A 20,922-nucleotide genomic window follows, 5' to 3' on the forward strand; every position below is an offset into this window, starting at 1 on the left:
ATTTGGAAATAAGGTGGAGAAATTGTACACCTGGAAGCTGAAAAGGAAGCAGGCTTCTCCTTGTATACTTAAAACTAGGGGGGGGGGGGCAGGGTGAGATGCTTATACAGGAAGAAGCAATTCATCAGTGCTTCTTGGATTTTTATAGTAAGTTATACTCTAAAGATTTGGCTAGTCAACATTCACAGATAACTAAATATTTAGGAGTCATTGAACTTACCTCATTGAGGGAGGAAACTCAGGCATGCCAGGATACCCCCATAAATATTTCATAAGTCACCTGGGCAATCAAGGAACTTTCTTCGGGGAAATCTCTGGGACTTGATGGCTTCCCCAACTCCTTTTATAAAATCTTCTCGAGCTCCCTGGTAGGTTCATTAACTAGCGTTTTTAATTCTTTTTTTAAAAATTTTACTTATAACATATGAAATATTATTACAAATTAACACTTGCTTAAGGAAATACAGAGAGAAAAGAAGAAAAAAATTTTAAGAAGGAAAAATAAACTTCCAAAATATATATAGAAACTAATTCCATACTCTCTTCCTTAGACCTCAGTTAAAGAGGGGGGAGTGAAATAAAGATAAGGAGATCAAATTAGGTAACAAACATAGGAAAGACTTAACCCAATTAAACCCACATATATTTCTTAGCTTTAACCAGTTGTTTCCCTTAATCCACCGGAAAGTTTCTTCATATCCAAAAATGTTCTCAGTTCTGGTACATTAAAAACATACCTAAATACCGAACTAAACATTTGCATGGATATGCCAGTAGAAAAGATTCTCTGAGAGCAAAAAATAACTTTCTCCTGTCTTGTGTAACTTTCACTGTATCTGGATATATCCAAATTCTATGATCACAGAACGGTACTTGAGAGTTCGTAAAATACAATCTCATTACTGCATTAAGATCTTGTTCAAATACGAAAGAAACAAAGTCCCTAGAATAGATACATCGGTCAATGAATCTTCCAATACTGCAGATAAATCTGAGTTCCAGTCTCAATATCTTGTGTCTGAACTGGAGCACCAGAGCCCACAGGCACTGCCCCAACTTGAGGAAGTAGGAAACAAAATCTTATTAAAAGGAGCAATTGCCAAAGAGGGAAACGTCAAAATTTCAATAAGATACTTCTTTGAAAAAAATCTATAGGGGTTATATCCATAGTCCTGAGAAAGTTCAGTACACAAATATTTAGAAGTCTGTTATAATTCTCAGTTTGCTCTTTTGATGACTCAAGGTCTTATCCTTCACCAAGACATCCACTGTAGTTTTCAAATTATTGACATCAGACTGTTTGTGAAGATTGCAAAGCAAATTCCTGTTTAGCGCTTTCCAAAGATAGTCAAATTATCAACTTTACTCACGAGAAGGGAGGTATCTTGGTCAGATTTATTTACTGTTTGAGTCAAATCCTGAATTGCCTTCCAGATGGATTCCAACGTAGCCACCATGTGAGCTCCAGACTCCTGGTTAACGCTCTCTGCAGACACAGATGCAACACCACCGACCCAAATCCCACCGTCAGCATTTTCCGCTTCAGCAGGATTTCCAGACACATTCCTGAGAATTGCAGGACACATGGTGGTGGATTCAGCTCCAGGGATGATAGAGATGTTTCAGACCCCAAGAGAGCCAATGCTCCTCCATTGGCACTCTGAGCAGGGTTCGCTACCCCGGTGCCCTATGGGTGCCTCGTTGCATACCGGTTCAGCGTCTGCTGAAATGGGGAAGAAGTTCTAGTTGGCCATTGGCTTTTAACCATCCCCTTTCGCTTTGTATGAGGTATCGAAGAAAAAGAAGAAATTAAACAAGAAAAAGCGCCAGAGAACGCCTGATCCCAGTAAGCTCTCAAGACTCAGGCAGCCATCTTCCCACGTGCCCCCCCCCCCCACTAGCGTTTTTAATTCTATTGGTAATTTTAAGCATATTCCTACCTCCGTAAATACAGTGGGAATTACTGTTCTTTGTAAGCTAGGGCGAGATGCTATGTGCTGCTACTACTACTATTTATCATTTCTATAGCGCTACTAGACATACGCAGCGCTGTACACTTGAACATTAAGAGACCGTCCCTCTTGACAAACAGGACAAATAAGGGATAAGGGAATTATCAAGGTGGGAGTGAACAGACATGAGTACTGTACAAGTGAATAGGGATTAGGAGTTAAAAGCAGCATCAAAAAGGTGGGCTTTTAGCCTAGATTTGAAGGCGGCCAGAGATGGAGCTGCTTGTACTGGCTCAGTAAGTCTATTCTAGGCATATGGTGCTGCAAGATAAAAGGAACGGAGTCTGGAGTTAGCAGTGGAGGAGAATGGTACAGATAAGAGAGATTTACCCAATGAACGGAGTTCCCGTGGAGGAGTGTAGGGAGAGGTAAGAGTGGAGAGATACTGAGGAGCTGCAGAGTGAATGCACTTGTAAGTCACTAAGAGGAGTTTTAACTATATGCGGAAACAGAGAGGGAGCCAATGAAGTGACTTGAGGAGAGGGCTAATATGAGCATAGCGACATTAGCGGCATATAAGTCGTGCAGCAGAATTTTGAACAGATTGAAGCGGAGAGAGATGGCTAAGTGGGAGACCTATGAGAAGCAAGTTGCAATATCGAGGACACTCAGTTTATTTATTAGTTGTCTGTGTGGAACAGTGATAAAGACTTTGCTAAAATCTTAATACACCACATCTAGCGCACTCTCTCAATCCAGTTCTCAGGTCACCCAGTCAAAGAAATTAATCAGATGTGTCAGATAAGAACTGCATCCAGTGAAATTCACTGTTCTCTGTTTTAAAAGCATTTCCATAAATCTACTTACCACAGAAGTCAGACTTACTGGCCTATAGTTCCCAACCTCTTCTGCTTTTATGGAGAGGAGCCACATCTGCTCTTCTCCAGTGCTCCCGAGACTATTCCCAACTCTAGTGATGCATTGAAAAGGTCAGCCAACAGAGCCGCCAGAACTTCCCTAAGTTAATTTGGTACCCTCATATGTTTGCTATCCAGCCCTGTTGCTCTGTCCACCTTTAGTTAAACCAGCTCCTCATGAACACAGTCCTTGGAAAATTGTTCAGGGTCTACTCCTCCGGTCCTATTTGTGTTTGTCTTCTGCAGTCCTCCTCCTGGCCCTTCAGCTGTGAACACAGAACAGAAATTTTTAAACAATTGCACCTTATTTTTATCAGTTTCATCATATTCCTCCCCTTCACCTTTGAGTCTTTCAATGCCACTTTTGCACTTCTTCCTATCATTAACGTAGCTTAAAAAATGCCTTGTCCCCCTCCCTCCATTTTACTGTATTGGCTATTTTTCTTCCATTTGCATCTTTGCTTTCCTTACTGCTGTACCAGTTTCTCTTAGCTTTTCCAGATATTGTTGCCTGTCTTCCTCTTTGTTCAATCTCATGTAGTTTATGAAGGCTAATCGTTTTCCTTACCCTTTCAGCAACTACTTTTGAGAATCTAAATGGCCACCTTTTCCTCTTATTTTATTTACTTTCCTTCCACAACGTTTGTTTCCCTTAAAATAGCTCCTTTCATGTTTGCCCACTGCTGTCCTACTTTCAGATGTCCCCACATCTACAGTGGGGGAAATAAGTATTTGATCCCTTGCTGATTTTGTAAGTTTGCCCACTGACAAAGACATGAACAGCCCATAATTGAAGGGTAGGTTATTGGTAACAGTGAGAGATAGCACATCACAAATTAAATCCGGAAAATCACATTGTGGAAAGTATATGAATTTATTTGCATTCTGCAGAGGGAAATAAGTATTTGATCCCCCACCAACCAGTAAGAGATCTGGCCCCTACAGACCAGGTAGATGCTCCAAATCAACTCGTTACCTGCATGACAGACAGCTGTCGGCAATGGTCACCTGTATGAAAGACACCTGTCCACAGACTCAGTGAATCAGTCAGACTCTAACCTCTACAAAATGGCCAAGAGCAAGGAGCTGTCTAAGGATGTCAGGGACAAGATCATACACCTGCACAAGGCTGGAATGGGCTACAAAACCATCAGTAAGACGCTGGGCGAGAAGGAGACAACTGTTGGTGCCATAGTAAGAAAATGGAAGAAGTACAAAATGACTGTCAATCGACAAAGATCTGGGGCTCCACGCAAAATCTCACCTCGTGGGGTATCGTTGATCATGAGGAAGGTTAGAAATCAGCCTACAACTACAAGGGGGGAACTTGTCAATGATCTCAAGGCAGCTGGGACCACTGTCACCACGAAAACCATTGGTAACACATTACGACATAACGGATTGCAATCCTGCAGTGCCCGCAAGGTCCCCCTGCTCCGGAAGGCACATGTGACGGCCCGTCTGAAGTTTGCCAGTGAAACACCTGGATGATGCCGAGAGTGATTGGGAGAAGGTGCTGTGGTCAGATGAGACAAAAATTGAGCTCTTTGGCATGAACTCAACTCGCCGTGTTTGGAGGAAGAGAAATGCTGCCTATGACCCAAAGAACACCGTCCCCACTGTCAAGCATGGAGGTGGAAATGTTATGTTTTGGGGGTGTTTCTCTGCTAAGGGCACAGGACTACTTCACCGCATCAATGGGAGAATGGATGGGGCCATGTACCGTACAATTCTGAGTGACAACCTCCTTCCCTCCGCCAGGGCCTTAAAATGGGTCGTGGCTGGGTCTTCCAGCACGACAATGACCCAAAACATACAGCCAAGGCAACAAAGGAGTGGCTCAGGAAGAAGCACATTAGGGTCCTGGAGTGGCCTAGCCAGTCACCAGACCTTAATCCCATTGAAAACTTATGGAGGGAGCTGAAGCTGCGAGTTGCCAAGCGACAGCCCAGAACTCTTAATGATTTAGAGATGATCTGCAAAGAGGAGTGGACCAAAATTCCTCCTGACATGTGTGCAAACCTCATCATCAACTACAGAAGACGTCTGACCGCTGTGCTTGCCAACAAGGGTTTTGCCACCAAGTATTAGGTCTTGTTTGCCAGAGGGATCAAATACTTATTTCCCTCTGCAGAATCCAAATAAATTCATATACTTTCCACAATGTGATTTTCCGGATTTAATTTGTGATGTGCTATCTCTCACTGTTACCAATAACCTACCCTTCAATTATGGGCTGCTCATGTCTTTGTCAGTGGGCAAACTTACAAAATCAGCAAGGGATCAAATACTTATTTCCCCCACTGTATATATGCGTCAGCAAAACTTTGAGGTGAGAGGTGTGAGCATGTTTATAATCTGCATGTATTTGTTTCTAAGATTGCTTGCAGCTGTGAAAGGGTAAAGCCTCAAAAATGTCTGATTGTGAAATGGCATTTAAATGTCCAAATTTCTCATTAACCTTGGTTGTTTTGAGCTCAGCCTTTCAATTTTTAGCCACTATATGTTCCCACTATTACCGATTTCCCAATTAACATTTTTGAGCACCAATATTTTGAGCTGGGAGCTGTGGGGTGTGCACAACTGATGAGTCACCGTTGCCTAAATCCCCTAATTTAAGATGGCTGCAAAGGGGGAAATGTTTTCCTCTAGCAGGCTATGTTCAGAAATGTGACAGCACTATCTTGGGGGAAAAAGGCAGAAAGGGATATGTATGTGTTTTAGAATATGTGCCCTTGATGTGCTTTTGTTTTCTCTTTCCTTTAGGAAACGCACTAGGGAGTGGCACACAGGATATTTGTGTGAGCCCATCTGATTTCAGTGCCACGCAGCTTGCTAATGTGAAATATGTTAGTGTTATTTATTGATTTGGGGATTTATTAACTGCTTTTATGAAGAGGTTTATCTAAAGATTGTAAATAGCTACTGGTTTGATAGGATGCTTGCACTGCACCTTATTTTTAATTGTACATAGGAGCAGGGATGGGTGGAAAGAGTGGGATCCCTGTGTTCCCAGGTTGATACTGACAAATGTTGTACAGTCTCTCCTGTTCACTACAATAACATCTGGGTCCCAATAGTGGAACTTGTTTTGTTCAGTTATTAATGGTAAGAAGAAAGTTTTATTTATAAGAAAATAAATGAAGACATGTCAATCCAGACATGACTCCATAATTATTCACATTGTGCTGTATTTACATATGTGGTGTATCAAGTGCACAGATGTACTGAATGCCCACAATGAACTATGAATCTGACAGACTGGCTGTAGGCTTGAGGGGCCAATGGGAGGTGGCACTCAGATTTGCAGGTGCCGTTAATGCTGTGATTGGGGACTGGAGATGAGTGCTCCACACTGCCTCAAGGCCTCTGTGAGGGCATGTATCGCCACCCTCATCCCCTCCATGGTGTTGACCATGAGGCCCATGGCTGAGGAATCTTGGGGTCAACATCATGATCCGCAAGATGCAGCACGTCCTCCTCCAGGGGGCAGCTTTGGGACAGGATGTCTTGTGTCTAGGATGTCTCTATAGCTGCTGCTGTCCACCAGGCTCCACAGCCTACCTTTGGGGTGGTGAGATGGGCTCCAGTGGAGGCATAGGGCCCATGGTTCCCCACAGGATTCAAAAGTGGTGGAGGGCCATGGTCCCAGTGATGCCCCTCATGACCCCCTTCTGACACTTGACTGTGTGGTGGGACCACTGCTGCTCCCCATCTTGCCAACTCATCCTTTTCCTCTTCTACCTTCACCCAGTTTTCTCTTCTGGAGAATTACCTCTGCAATGGAAATCTATTATCAAGCCTATCCTGAAGAAACTGTCCTTGGACACCAATGATCTTTCTAGCTATAGGCCCATTTCCAACCTCTTGTTTCTTTCCAAACTATCTGAGAGTTCTTTTCTCTCAGCTAACTCAGCATGTTGAGGCATCACAACTTACATCCCTATTAGTCAAGGTTCTGTTCAGGCCACTCTACCGAAACCATAATTGTTTCCCCCCTTAATGATTGCATACTGAGCTTCGCCATGATGACGCAGCTCTTATGTCACTGGATCTCACTTCTACCTGTGACCTTGTTAGTAATTTGCTCCTTGTCTCTCCTCTGTTAACATCTCAGGGCTGGTCCACAAATGGTTTTCCTCTTCTTTCCTCACAGACCACACATTTCAGGTCTCCCTTCATCTAGATCTGACCCTTGCACCTTCGATCTGGTATACCTACTACTACTACTTAACACTTCTAAAGCGCTACTAGGGTTAAGCAGCACTGTACAGTTAAACAAAGAAGCAAAGTCCCTGCTCAAAGGAGCTTACATTACTTGTCATCAAGCAGATGCAGCCATTACAGATGGGTTGTGTCCATCAACCAGCAGAGGGAGATAGAGAGCACACTTTTTTCAGTGCCTCATACCAGCTTGTTCCACTGCCTCTCTTCAGTATTCTCTATCTCCCCTAGCAGAGTGGCTGCAGCTTCTTCGAGCTCCATCTAAAATCTGCCTGGAGGTTGCTCCTGTGCTTTTGCCAGTTGTTAGCAGGGATGTTGGAGGCTATAGCAGCTTCACTTTAAAGGCACATAGGTTCGCCCTTTCCCTGCCTTACCCATACCTCCGTGGATGTGGACACATTGCTTAGCTTTCCCTGTCCTTCCCCACCAACAGTGGATGCAGGCACATAGGTTCGCCCTTTCCCTGCCTTTCCCACTCACCTGAGCCTCCGGAGTTCTATTTACCTCTGCTTTCCTCACAGCGTTAAAAAAAAAAAAAGTCACGTCGCGCTTTGGCGCTTAGACGCTGGAACAGAGGTTTTTTCCTTGCCTTTTTCTGTGGGACCAGAGCTGTGATACTCGGTCCAGTGAGGTAAGAGTGTTTCTGACTCCTCCGGGGTGGGCCCGCGATCGGGGCGATTTTGGCGCGAACCGCCATTTTGAATTTTACCGCCATTTTCGGCGATGGCTGCGGAGACAGTAAAGTGCTGTTCCAAGTGTGGCAAGCGCAGATCAGCAGCGGGGCTCTGTAAATCGTGCTGTACAGACGTTAGAGCCGGCCCGAGCATGGCGAGCGATGATTCGTCGCGCTCTGAGCTGGCAGCGGGCGCCATTTTGAATTTACCACATGGCGCGACCTCCGCTGAGACGGAGAGTCCTGAGCCCTGGGGGGAGGCCTCGGAGTGAGGCTGATATGGGAGCTACTAGCCCCAGCAGAGATCCGGGTGCCCAGGGTGAGTTTTTCTCCCCTGATTTTGTCTTATTAATGCATAAAGCATACATGCTTAAAAGAGCTCTCCCACAAAGCCGGCATGGGCCTCTTCTAATGCCCCCCCCCCCCCCCCCCCCCGGTGGATTCTAGCCTGGGTATGCCCTCTGAGGCGTGATTCCCTGATAATTGGCAGAATATGAAGTGCAGAAGGGCTCATTCCCCTTCAGAGAGTGCTGCACCTCGTTTCACCCCGCCCCCCGTGGTCGGGCTGCGAGGATTCGGTGGACTCTGGCAGGCCTTCATGGTCTGAGGAGCCAGAGTCTGGTGCAGAAGTGACTCAGGATCTGGACGATCCCTTCGCGGTGAGGATTTTCCACCGTGATGAGCTGCCAGCGCTTATTTCTGATGCCCTGCAGGCTCTCTCTATTGAGGACCCTGCCAGTGGCACAGCCTCCTCTGTGAATCCTAGGATGGCTAGTACCAAAAAGCCTGCTCGAGCCTTTCCTTTGCATGACTCCATCCAAGAGCTTATTTCGGCTCAATGGGCTGACCCCGAGGGACCTTTGAAAGTTTCCATGGCTATGGGGCAATTATACCCTCTGAGTGAGGAGCATATGGCTCGCTTTGCTATGCCTAAAGTGGATGCCCTAGTCACAGCTGTGACAAAGAGAACTACACTCCCTGTTGAAGGAGGTGTTGCCCTGAAGGATATTCAAGACCGTAGACTGGAATCAGCACTTAAACGGTCATTTGAAATTGCAGGTCTCACTATTCGGGTGTCTGCATGCAGTTGTTATGCTGCTAGAGCCTGCCTGGCTTGGTTGCAACAGGCAGTGGAACAGCCCGGTGATGGAGCGGAGCCCTTTTCAGATGTGGCTCTGCGGATGGAGTCGGCCTCGTCCTTTCTTGCTGACGCCCTTTATGATATTGTCAGAGCTTCGGCTAAACACATGGCAGTAGCAGTGGCGGCTCGCCGTCTTCTTTGGCTACGGCATTGGGTGGCGGACATGGCCTCTAAGCAAAGGTTGGTGAAGTTGCCCTTTCAAGGCCTTCTCCTGTTTGGTGAGGAGTCGGAGAAAATTGTGAAGGGCCTGGGTGAGGCTAAACCCCAGCGCTTGCCCGAAGATAGGCCTCGGCCTTCCTCTAAGGGTGCAGCGGTCCACTCCTCTTACAGACCTCGCTTCCGTGAAGCTCGACGGTACCGCCCGGGGCGTTCTGCTGGGTTCACTTCTCGTGCCCGTTTTCAGCAGAGGAACTCCTTTCGCTCGGACAAACGTTCCCCAGCCACTGGCTCAAGGCCTGGAGTTCAGGGGCAACCCTCTCAATGATGGTGTGCCGGCCCTCTCCTCGAGTCCTGTCATTGGAGGACGTCTTTGCCGAGGAGTGGGCCAACATTTCCTCAGATCAGTGGGTCTTGGACCTGATCAGAGACGGTTACAGAATAGAATTCGACACCCCTGTAAGAGACGTGTTTGTGGAGTCCCGATGCGGTTCTGCCGCCAAACGGGCAGCGGTAGAGGAGACTCTAGAAGGTCTGATTCAGATAGGGGCCGTGTCCCCGGTACCTCCCGCCGAACACGGCTGCGGCCGCTACTCCATCTGCTTTGTGGTGCCGCAAAAAGGAGGGTCTTTTCGCCCTATTCTGGATTTAAAAGAATTAAACAAGTCCCTGAGAGTGCGGCATTTTCACATGGAAACCCTGCGCTCCGTCATTGCGGCGGTACAGCCAGGAGAGTTTCTCATGTCTCTGGACCTGAAAGAAGCTTACTTGCACATTCCAATTTGGCCCCTGCACCAGAAGTTTCTGAGGTTTGCGGTGATGGGAAAGCATTTCCAGTTCCGGGCCTTGCCTTTTGGCCTCGCCACAGCTCCCCGCACCTTTTCGAAGGTTATGGTGGTAGTAGCTGCCTTTCTAAGGCGAGAAGGTATTCGGGTTCACCCGTACCTGGACGACTGGCTCATTCGAGCAAACTCTGCTGCAGAGAGTCAGCATGTAACAGCCAGAGTGGTCTCAGTACTTCAATCTCTGGGCTGGGTTGTCAATTTGGCCAAAAGTCACCTGACCCCCTCGCAGTCTCTAGAATATTTGGGGGCCAGGTTCGACACAGCCTCGGGGTATGTGTACCTACCCGAGCAAAGGCGGTGCAAGCTTCAGAATCAGGTCAGTCTGATCCTGAGGATGCCCCGCCCGCGAGCTTGGGACATTGTCCAGCTGCTTGGATCGATGACGGCCACCATGGAACTGGTGCCCTGGGCGAGAGCGCACCTGAGACCTCTACAGTATGCTCTACTCCAAAGATGGTCTCCAGTATCTCAGGATTACCAATGCAGACTCTCTTGGCTCCCTGCGGCCCGACTCAGCATGGAGTGGTGGCTCTCAGACAGCATGCTGCGGCGAGGAATGCTGCTGGCGCTCCCCGATTGGTGCCTAGTGGTGACAGATGCCAGTCTGAAAGGCTGGGGCGCATATTGCAAGGGGAAGCATGCCCAGGGTCTATGGGCACCTGAGGAGTCTAGACTGAAAGCCCACCTCTTTAACATTGCTTTTGACTCGTAACCACTTGTAACCACTCGCCTCCTCTCTTCCATCCCGTTCACATTAATTGATTTGATTTGCTTGCTTTATTTATTTTTGTCTATTAGATTGTAAGCTCTTTGAGCAGGGACTGTCTTTCTTCTATGTTTGTGTAGCGCTGCGTACGCCTTGTAGCGCTATAGAAATGCTAAATAGTAGTAGTAGTAGTGGTCCATCAACCGCCTAGAGTTGAAAGCGGTGTTTCAGGCGTTTCTGGCCTTTGAAGTGACCCTGGAAGGATTGGCTGTCAGTGATGTCGGACAACACGACAGCAGTGGCCTACATAAATCGACATGGCGGCACTCAGTGCAGAGATCTAGCTGCGCAGGCCGAACAAATTTGCCACTGGGCCGAGCTGCATCTACAGTTTCTGTCGGCAGCTCACATTGCAGGTCAGAGCAACGTGCAAACCGATTATCTAAGCAGGCATCAGATCGATCCAGCGGAGTGGGAACTTGCAGACGAAGTGTTCCTGCAGATATGTGCCAAGTGGGGCAAGCCCGTTATGGATCTAATGGTGACAAGCACCAATGCCAAAGTCCCGTGCTTCTTCAGCAGACGGAGAGATCCTCGTGCGGCGGGGTTGGATGCCTTGGCTCAACCCTGGCCTCCGGGCCTACTGTATGTGTTCCCTCCGTGGCCCTTGATAGGGCGAGTGCTCCTGCGGATTCGGCTGTTTCCAGGAGAAGTGGTTCTCGTCGCCCCGGATTGGCCCAGGAGGCCTTGGTATGCGGACCTCTGACAGATGCTCGTAGAGGATCCCCTTCAGTTACCTCTGGTTCCCAACCTGTTGTCACAGGGTCTGGAGGACGCCGGCCGATTTGGTCTTATGGCCTGGCAATTGAGAGGGCGCAATTGAGAGGCAGAGGCTATTCCAATAAAGTAATTGCCACTCTCCTGCAAGCCTGCAAGCGTTCCACTTCCGTGGCTTATGCCAGGATTTGGCGCCAGTTTGAAGTCTTTTGTGCTTCCAGAGAGATCACACTCCTGCAGGCTCCTGTCTCGCCGATTCTGGACTTTTTGCAGGATGTTGTACAAAAAGGCTTGGCCTATAATTCCCTGCGGGTGCAAGTGGCAGCATTGGCCTCCCTGCGTGGCAAGGTTGAAGGCGTATCTTTAGCTGCTTATCCGGATGTGGCACGGTTTCTTAGAGGGGTGCTTCGGCTCCGTCCTTCCGTGCGTGCACCTTGTCAAGCTTGGAACCTGGGGCTAGTGCTGAAGGCCCTTCAGGGTGCTCCCTTTGAACCGCTTCGGCGTGCTTCAGAGAAAGATTTGACACTGAAGGCCGTCTTGTTAGTGGCCATTACTTCGGCGAGACGGGTGTCAGAGCTCCAGGCGCTGTCCTGTAGAGATTCTTTTCTGCAGTTTTCAGAGTCCGGGGTCACGGTTCGGACCATGCCTTCCTTCTTGCCTATGGTGGTTTCAGCGTTTCACCTAAACCAACCTATTTTTTTGCCCTCCTTTGTCGAGGAGGAGTTTCCAGAATCTTTTGGGCAATTGCACCTGTTGGACGTGCGCAGGACTCTGCTGCTGTATCTGCGAGTTACTAACTCTTTCAGGACCTCTAATCTGTTTGTTTTGCTATCAGGTCCTCGCAGAGGGTCTCCAGCATCTAAAGCCACTATTGCTCGCTGGCTCAAAGAATCTATCTTTTCAGCTTATTTGCTTGCCGGCCGGCCTCCGCCTGATGCCTTTAAGGCGCATTCCACTAGAGGAATTTCCTCTTCTTGGGCTGAAACTGGAGCACTCTCTCTTGAAGAGATTTGTAGTGCAGCAGCAGCATGGGCTTCTAAGCTCTCTTTTGCCCGACATTACAGGCTGGATGTGGCTGCCAGGAGAGACGCACATTTTGGAGCGTAAGTGCTGGCGCGTGGTGTGGCTTGTTCCCACCCTATCTAGGGATTGCTTTGATACATCCCATCTGTAATGGCTGCATCTGCTTGATGACAAGGAAGGGAAAATTAGGTTCTTACCGTGATAATTTTCTTTCCTTTAGTCATAGCAGATGCAGCCATGATCCCTCCCTGTCTGATGCTATCTGCTGTAAATCTATTTCAGGTTCTGTTCGTGTTTCCTGGAGATTCTATCCTTTGGAGAAAGTCGGAAAACAGTCTTCAGGATTCTTGTTCAATTAAAGGAGGATGACTTAATTCCCTCCAGTTTCATGTTTTGGAGGATGAGTTTATTCCCTCCAGTTATGTCTCAGTGGAGGATGAGTTTATGCCCTCCGGGAGGATGTTTCATTCCCTCCATTCTGAGTTAATGTCCTTTGTTGTAGGGCCATCGTTCGCTGTGAGGAAAGCTTATGTTATTCCCATTGTGGTTTGCCATACTGCTTTGGAAGCTTCAAATACTGAAGAGAGGCAATGGAGCAAGCTGGTATGAGGCACTGAAAAAAGTGCGCTCTCTATCTCCCTCTGCTGGTTGATGGACACAACCCATTTGTAATGGCTGCATCTGCTATGACTAAAAGAAAGAAAATTATCACAGTAAGAACCTGATTTTCCCATCTAAAGGACAAAATTTGCAGTCAATCAAATTGGGGCAATCTAGATATCCTGAATAGAGGTATAATGGTGGTTAGGTGCCGAAGGCGACATTGAAGAGGTGGGCTTTCAGCAAGGATTTGAAGATGGGCAGGGAGGGGGCTTGGCGTATGGGCTCAGGAAGTTTATTCCAAGCATAGGGAGGGGCGAGGCAGAAAGGGCGGAGCCTGGAGTTGGCGGTGGTGGAGAAGGGTACTGAGAGGAGGGATTTGTCCTGTGAGCGGAGGTTTCAGGAAGGAGCGTAAGGGGAGATAAGGGTAGAGAGGTAATGAGGGGCTGCAGATTGAGTGCATTTGTAGGTTAGTAGGAGAAGCTTGAACTGGATGCGGTGCCTGATAGGAAGCCAGTGAAGTGACTTGAGGAGAGGGGTGATATGAGCATATCAGTCCAGACAGAAGATAAGACATGCAGCAGAGTTCTGAACGGATTGAAGGGGGGATAGATGGTTAAGTGGGAGGCCAGTGAGGAGTAGGTTGCAGTAGTCAAGGCAAGAGGTAATGAGAGAGTGGACGAGAGTTCAGGTGGTGTGCTCAGAGAGGAAAGGGCGAATTTTGCTGATGTTATAGAGAAAGAAGCGACAGGTCTTGGCTATCTGCTGGATATGTGCAGAGAAGGAGAGGGAGGAGTCGAAGATGACTCCGAGGTTACGGGCAGATGAGACGGGGAGGATGGAGGGTGCCATCAACTGAGATAGAAAGTGGAGGGAGAGGAGAAGTGGGTTTGGGTGGAAAGACAATAAGCTCGGTCTTGGCCATGTTCAGTTTCAGGTGGTGGTTAGACATCCAGGCAGCAATGTCGGATAAGCAGGCCGATACTTTGTCCTGGGTTTCCGCAGTGATGTCTGGTGTGGAGAGAGAAAGCTGGTTGTCGTCAGCATCAGGATGATATTGGAAACCATGAGATAAGATCAGCGAGCCCAGGGAAGAGGTGTAGATTGAAAAGAGAAGGAGTCCAAGTACAGATCCCTGAGGAACTCCACATGGGTGGAGTAAGATCCATGAGAATGTACTCTGAAGGTACGGTGGGAGAGATAAGAGGGAGAACCAGGAGAGGACAGAGCCTTGGAACCCAAATGAGGACAGTGCGGCAAGAAGTAAATTATGATTGACAGTGTCAAAAGCGGCGGATAGGTCGAGGAGGATGAGGATGGAGTAGTGACCTTTGGATTTGGCAAGGAACAGGTCATTACAGACTTTAGCGAGTGCCGTTTCAGTCGAGTGTAGAGGGCGAAAAACGGATTGAAGTGGATCGAGGTTGGCATTAGAGGAGAGAAAATCAAGGCAGTGGCTGTGAACGGAGCGTTCAAGTATCTTGGAGAGGAAGGGTAGGAGGGAGATGGGGTGGTAGTTGGAGGGACAGGTAGGGTCTAGTGATGTTTTTTTGAGGAGTGGTGTGACTACAGCATGCTTGAAGGTGTCAGGGACAGTTGCAGTGGAGAGAGAGAGGTTGAGGATATGACAGATAGGGGGGGTGATAGTAGGAGAGATGGTGTTAAGTAAGTTGGTGGGGATGGGATCAGAGGAACAGGTGGTGCATTTCGAGGAGGAAAGAAGGTGGGCGGTTTTCTCTTCGGTGATATTAGGAAAAGAGGAGAAGGAGGCCTGGGTTGGTTGGTTGAGGGAGTGGGTTAAAGGGTGAGGAGGAGGAGGTGGTTTGGTAGTGAATTCTAGGTTGATCTTCTGTACCTTGTCGTGGAAGTAGTCAGCCTCAAGGCCCTTTTCAAGGTGGCCAATCCAGGTGACAAGTACCTGGCAGATCCAAAAAGAGTAAATACCGTTTTTATGCTGCTTATCCTAGAAATAAGCAGTGGATTTTCCCCAAGTCCACCTTAATTCTGTATGGACTTTTTGTTTTGGAAATTATCCATACCTTTTTTAAACCCTTCTAAACTAGCTGCTTCTATCACATTGAATGAATTTCAGAATTTAATTACACATTGAGTGAAGAAATATTTTCTCTGATTTGTTTTAAATTTGCTACTTAGTAGCTTCATTGCATCCCCTCTAGTTCTTGTATTTTTGGAAAAAGTAATGAAACGATTCACGTCTATCCATTCCAATCCACTCAGTATTTTATAGACCATCATATCTCCCCTCAGCCATCTGTTCTCCAAGCAGAACAGCCATAGCCTCTTCAGCCTGGAAGTTGTCCCATCTCCTTTATCATTTCCATTGCCCTTCTCTGTACCTTTTCTAATTCCGCTATGCCTTTTTTGAGATGTGGCGACTAGAGTTGCACATAATACACAGGATTCGGTTGCATCATGGAGCAGTACAAAGTCATCATAATTTGTTTTGTTTTACATTCCTTTTCTAATAATTCCTAATATTCTATTTGCTTTCTTAGCCACTGCTGCACCCTGAGCAGAGGGTTTCAACATATCATCAGTGATGACACATCACTTTTTCCTGGGTGGTGACTCCTAGTGTGGAACATTTCATCACTTAGCTATAGTTTGGGTTCCTCTTTCCTGTATGCGTCACTTTGTTCTTGCTCACATTAAACATCTGCCATTTGAATGCCCAGTCTCGTAAGGTCCTCTTGCAATTTTTCACAATCCTCTTGATTTAGCAATTTTGAATAACTTGTGTTATCAGCAAATTTAATTACCTCACTAGTTATTCCTATCTCTAGATCATTTATAAATATGTTAAAAAGCAGCGGTCCCCGCACAGACCCCTGGGGAACCCCAACTATATACTCTTCTCCATTGAGAATACTATTTTACCCTATTTTCTGTTTTCTGTCTTATAACCAGTTCTTAATCCACAATAGGACGCTACCTTGTATCCCATGACTCTCTAATTTCATCAGGAGTCGTTCATGAAGTACTTTGTCAAATACCTTTTGGAAATCCAGATACACAATATTAACCATCTTACCTTTATCCATGGATTATTCACCCCTTCAGAGAAATGTAGTAGATTGATGAGGAAATGTTGGCTTTGTCTCATTAATCCATACCTGTGTATATGCTCTATAATTTTGTTCTTTATAATAGTTCTGCCATTTTGCCCAGTACTGATGTCAGGCTCACCGGTCTATAATTTTACAGATCACCTCTGGAACCCTTTTTAAAAATCGGCATTACATTGGCCACCCTCCAATCTTCTGGTACCATGCTTGATTTTTAAAAATAAGTTATATATTGCTAACAATAGTTCTACAAGTTCATTTTAACAGTTCTATCAGTACTCCGGTATGTATACCATCTGGTCCAAGCAGTTTAATACTCTTTAATTTATTAAATAGCCCCATTATATGTTCCATGTTGACAGAGATTTGATTGTTTCTCTGACTGACCAGCATTGAATGTAAAAATAAACCATCAGAGGTGGAAGAACACAGAAATCTCTACGGAAATAAAATCCAAACATCCAGTGGGAGTAGGGCAGTGGGATGGCTCTTCAAAAGCACACCACTGGACAAAAAATGTTGAATGTGGTAGTTAAACCAAAGTTAAATGCTAATGTATTGGATTTCCTCTGTGTATTTTTACTCCAGCTACATCAAATCTGATCATTATGATCACTTTTATTAAGTGGCCCCAACACTTTTGCTTCCTGTACCAGATTATGTGCTCCGCTAAGAACTAGGTCTAAAATGTTTTCCTTCTCTTGTTGGTCCTTGAACCAGCTGCTCCATAAAACAGTCCTTGATTTCCCCCTAGATGTTTCGGAGTTTTTAGAAGCATCTGACTCAGAACAAGTAATACCATCTACTTTAATAGTGACTTTTGTATTACTCACAGACAAGATCTGGATACTTAAAAAACTTTTTTCAAGTTAGAGAAAAAATGTTTAAAGGATTATTAGTTCGAGTATTTCCAGACCTGGCCCGAGAGACACAAAAGCGTAGACAGAAATTCCTACAAATGAAACAAGAAACACTTCAACTTGGGGCAACTTTTTATTTAAAATATCCCTGCAAGTGTTTGGTGTCATATCAATCTGTAAAGTATGTATATTTTGACCCTTCGCAACTGTCCTTATTTATAACATCACATAATAAGAAATAACTCTCTTAAGGATATAATATAACTAGCTTGTATACGCTTACGTCTTGATCTAATGAATGATTTGTATTTCTTTTTCCTTTTTATCTCCTTTGTTTGATTTTTGGACTCCCAAATAGTGGACTGTTATGATGCTAATAAGGGATTTCAATCTATATGTGTTTAATTTCCTAAAGAGATATTGTTTGTATTCGCATTATTTTCTTGTCAAGTGATTTAACTTGTAACTATATAAATATAATTATTAAAAAAAAAAAAAAAACAGTCCTTGATTTCATCTAGGAATTTTTCCTTCCTAGCATACCTTGATGTTACATTTATCCAGTCTATATAGGGGTAATTGAAATGTCCGTTGTTATTGTCTTTCTCAGTTTGTTCACTTTCCTAATTTCTGATAAAATTTCTGCATCTGTCCATCCTGGCCAGGTGAACAGTAGTACAATCCTAATCATTATCCTTTCCCCTACTAATCATTATCCTTTCCCCTTTATACATGGAATTTCTGTCACTAGGGGATTCCAAGGTGTTGTCATGCAGAATTTTTAGTCTATTTGATTCAAGGCCCTCTTTAACATATAGTACTCCTCCACCAATTCTGTCCACCCTGTCACTGTGATATAATTTGTACCTTTGTATGATGGTGTCCCGTTGTTTGTTTCTTTCACTAGGGCTCGGAGATACCTGTTATATCTATCTTTTCATTTAGTACAAAATGGGATTTTGTTTCTTTTGTTTCTGGCGTTTACATACAGACATTTCAAACTTTTATTCATGTTTACAAGTTTCTCAACAGCTGACAGTGATAGTTTGTAATCTTTATAATCTGTCTGGTCTTTATTTAAAGACACCTGGTCTACTATGGTCTTTATTGGAACCTAGCTATCGGGATGCCCTGTCTTCCCTGTTTTGGTGATTTCATTTAAAGGTTCTTTTTTCTAAGCCATGCGCTTTTGAGTGACTTTGTCTTCCCCCATTTTCTAGTTTAAAAGTTGCTGTGCCTGGTTGCACCCTGGTTAAGGTGGAGCCCATCTTTCTGGAATTGGCCTGCTTTTTCACAAAATATTGACCATTTCTTAAATCTATAACCCTCTTCCCTGCACCATATTCTCATCCACACATTGAGAATCTTGAGCTCTGCCTGTCTCTTGGGTCCTGCGCGTGGAACAGGGACCATTTCTCAAAATTCTACCCTGGAGGTTCTGGATTTCAGCTTTCTACCTAAGAGCCTAAATTTGACTTCAGAACCTCCCTTCTTGATTTTTCTACAACCCTAAAATAATCTCCAAGAATATTGCTTCTTCCCTTAAAATACCTAGAGAAAACCTACAGTACAAAGAGAAGAAAGCCACAGAGAGAATCCCTTTTGTACTGACCTACAATCCAGAGCTAGAAAAATTGATAAGTCATAAAAGATCTACAACCACTGCTCAAGCAGGATGAATTACTGAGATACTCCCATCCCCCACCAGTATTGGCCTTGTGACAGCCACATAATGTGAAACGGAAATTAGTGAAAAGCAAACTCCCAATACAAGCTCAAAAAGAAAAGAATGACACACATCCCTGCAATATAAAGCATAGATGGAGAAAAGAAGAAGTCCCAAGACAGAGCCCTGAGGTACACCAACCAATAGTGGGATAGAATTGGAGGAGGATCCACCAGAGTATGCACTAAAAGTGCCATGAGAGAGTGAAAAAGAAAACCAGGAAAGAACAGAGCCCTGAAATCCAAGTGAGGACAGTGTATCAAGGAGCAGGTAGTGATCAACAGTGTCAAAAGCAGCAAATCGAGAAGGATGAGGATAGAAGACGTTTGGATCTGTCTAGGAATAGGTCATTGGAGACTTTAGCAAGCTCTGTTTCAGTTGAATGAAGAGAGCGAAAGCCAGATTGAAGTGGATCAAGAATAGCTTGAGAAGAAAAAGTCAAGACAACGGCAGTGAACAGCACGTTCAAGTATCTTGGATAGGAAAGGGAGGAGGGAGATAGAGCGATAGTTGGAAGGACAGGTAGGGTCCAATGAAGGCTTTTTTTGAGGAGTGGTGTAACTACGGCATGATTGAAGGCATCAGGAACAGTCGAAGTGGAAAGTGAAAGATTGAGGATACAATGGATAGAAGGGATGACAGAAGACATAGTGCTAAGTCGATGGGTCAGAATAGGATCAGAGGAACAAGTGGTTAGTTTTGAGGAGGAAAGAAAATGTGTTGTTTCCTCTTCAGTGATTTCAGAAAAGGAGGCAGGGGTTGAAGGAGGGTCGAGAAGATGGACTGAGGGAAGGGATTTGATATACCGCCTTTCTGAGGTTTTTTTTTTTTTTTTTTGCAACTACATTCAAAGCGGTTTACATGTATTCAGGTACTTATTTTGTACCAGGGGCAATGGAGGGTTAAGTGACTTGCCCAGAGTCACATGGAGCTGCAGTGGGAATTGAACTCAGTCCCCCAGGACCAAAGTCCACAGTACTAACCACTAGGCTAGGTGGAGGTGACTTGGCTGAAAATTCAAAGTTAATCTTGTGAACCATATCATGAAAGTGCTCAGTCAGTCTGTGAAGAAAGTGAAAGGGGGAGTTGGAGGTGAAGGCACTTTGAGGAGAGAGTCAGTGTGGCAAATGTTGAGGTTTTGAGCCAAGAGAGTTTGTCAACTGGATTTAGTAGTCCTGTTTGTCAAGTGAAAGAACCTGGAAGTTTTATAATTACCCAAATAGTATCCAAGCCAGAATATATATAAAAATGTAAATAATGAAAGACCGTATTTTATCTCCAAGCAAAATAGCTTCCACAAACGTGAGCTTTAGCTAATTAAAACTAAAAGCCACAGTGGCTGACTTTGTTTCACACTTGGAGTTACAGCTGATGTCATTTCCACAAAGAGGCTAATTACTATAGAGTTTATCATCCCAAATTTACAGACTTCAATTCCCGCTAAACTTTTGTTTCAAAAGCTTGTATTTGGAGCACTCTATCATATAAACTAATATGCAAGTTCATAACTGCATTACTTACAATTATAATTTAAAAAAAAAATTGCATAGACTATTCCTCGCCCCCCCCCCCCCCCCCAACCCCGAGACTACCTTTCAATCCTTGATAGTCTAGTGGTGTAGTCAGGGCAGAAGCAATGCCCATCTTAGTTCTACTCTCAAAATGGCTACCATGATCTCTTGTGGCAGTCCTGCGACACTACCACAAAAGGTTATGGCAGCCATTTTGAGAGCAGAATTATCATGAGTAGGAGTGAATGGGGATCGCTCCTGCCATGACTACTTCTCTAGACCACCAGGGATTGTAAAAAAGGCCAGAGGAGGGTGTCTGTAATCCTGACAGAGGGCATCTGCAGGTAGGTGGGGAGAGAGGCAACTCCTGTTCGAAGGAGAGAGAGAGGGGTGGTGACAAACAGGACAAAGCAAATATTTTCCCATTTTGGCCGAAACCATGGGTGCAGCCTTTCTGCTGAAACCAAAACCAGGCAGAAAAAGGATTTGGGCCTGTTTAGGCACTGTATGTGAAGGAACCCTGTAAGCTACCAAGTAAGATAAGCTAGAACAAATGTGCACATGTGACCTGACAACACCAAAAGTGAGAGCACACATCATTGTCTGTTCTGCGCGTAAATATGAACTTCACAAAACTATGTGCAAGCAGTTTTTGCAAGGCTCATATTTAGGTGCAGAAGAACAGGTGCCAATATGATTTCATTTTCAATTTTTGTTTGTACATA

At 45.3% G+C, this 20,922-nt stretch overlaps 1 protein-coding gene across 10 annotated transcripts in view; it reads left to right on the top strand.

The window, feature by feature from the left end:
• CSNK1G3 (casein kinase 1 gamma 3) overlaps nucleotides 1-20,922 on the top strand; it is a 326,900-nt gene that overhangs the window by 132,888 nt on the left and 173,090 nt on the right. The gene's annotated exons all lie outside the window — the stretch shown is intronic.

The sequence above is a fragment of the Microcaecilia unicolor genome, chromosome 2 (genome assembly GCF_901765095.1).
Source record: "Microcaecilia unicolor chromosome 2, aMicUni1.1, whole genome shotgun sequence".
Classification (NCBI taxonomy): domain Eukaryota; kingdom Metazoa; phylum Chordata; class Amphibia; order Gymnophiona; family Siphonopidae; genus Microcaecilia; species Microcaecilia unicolor.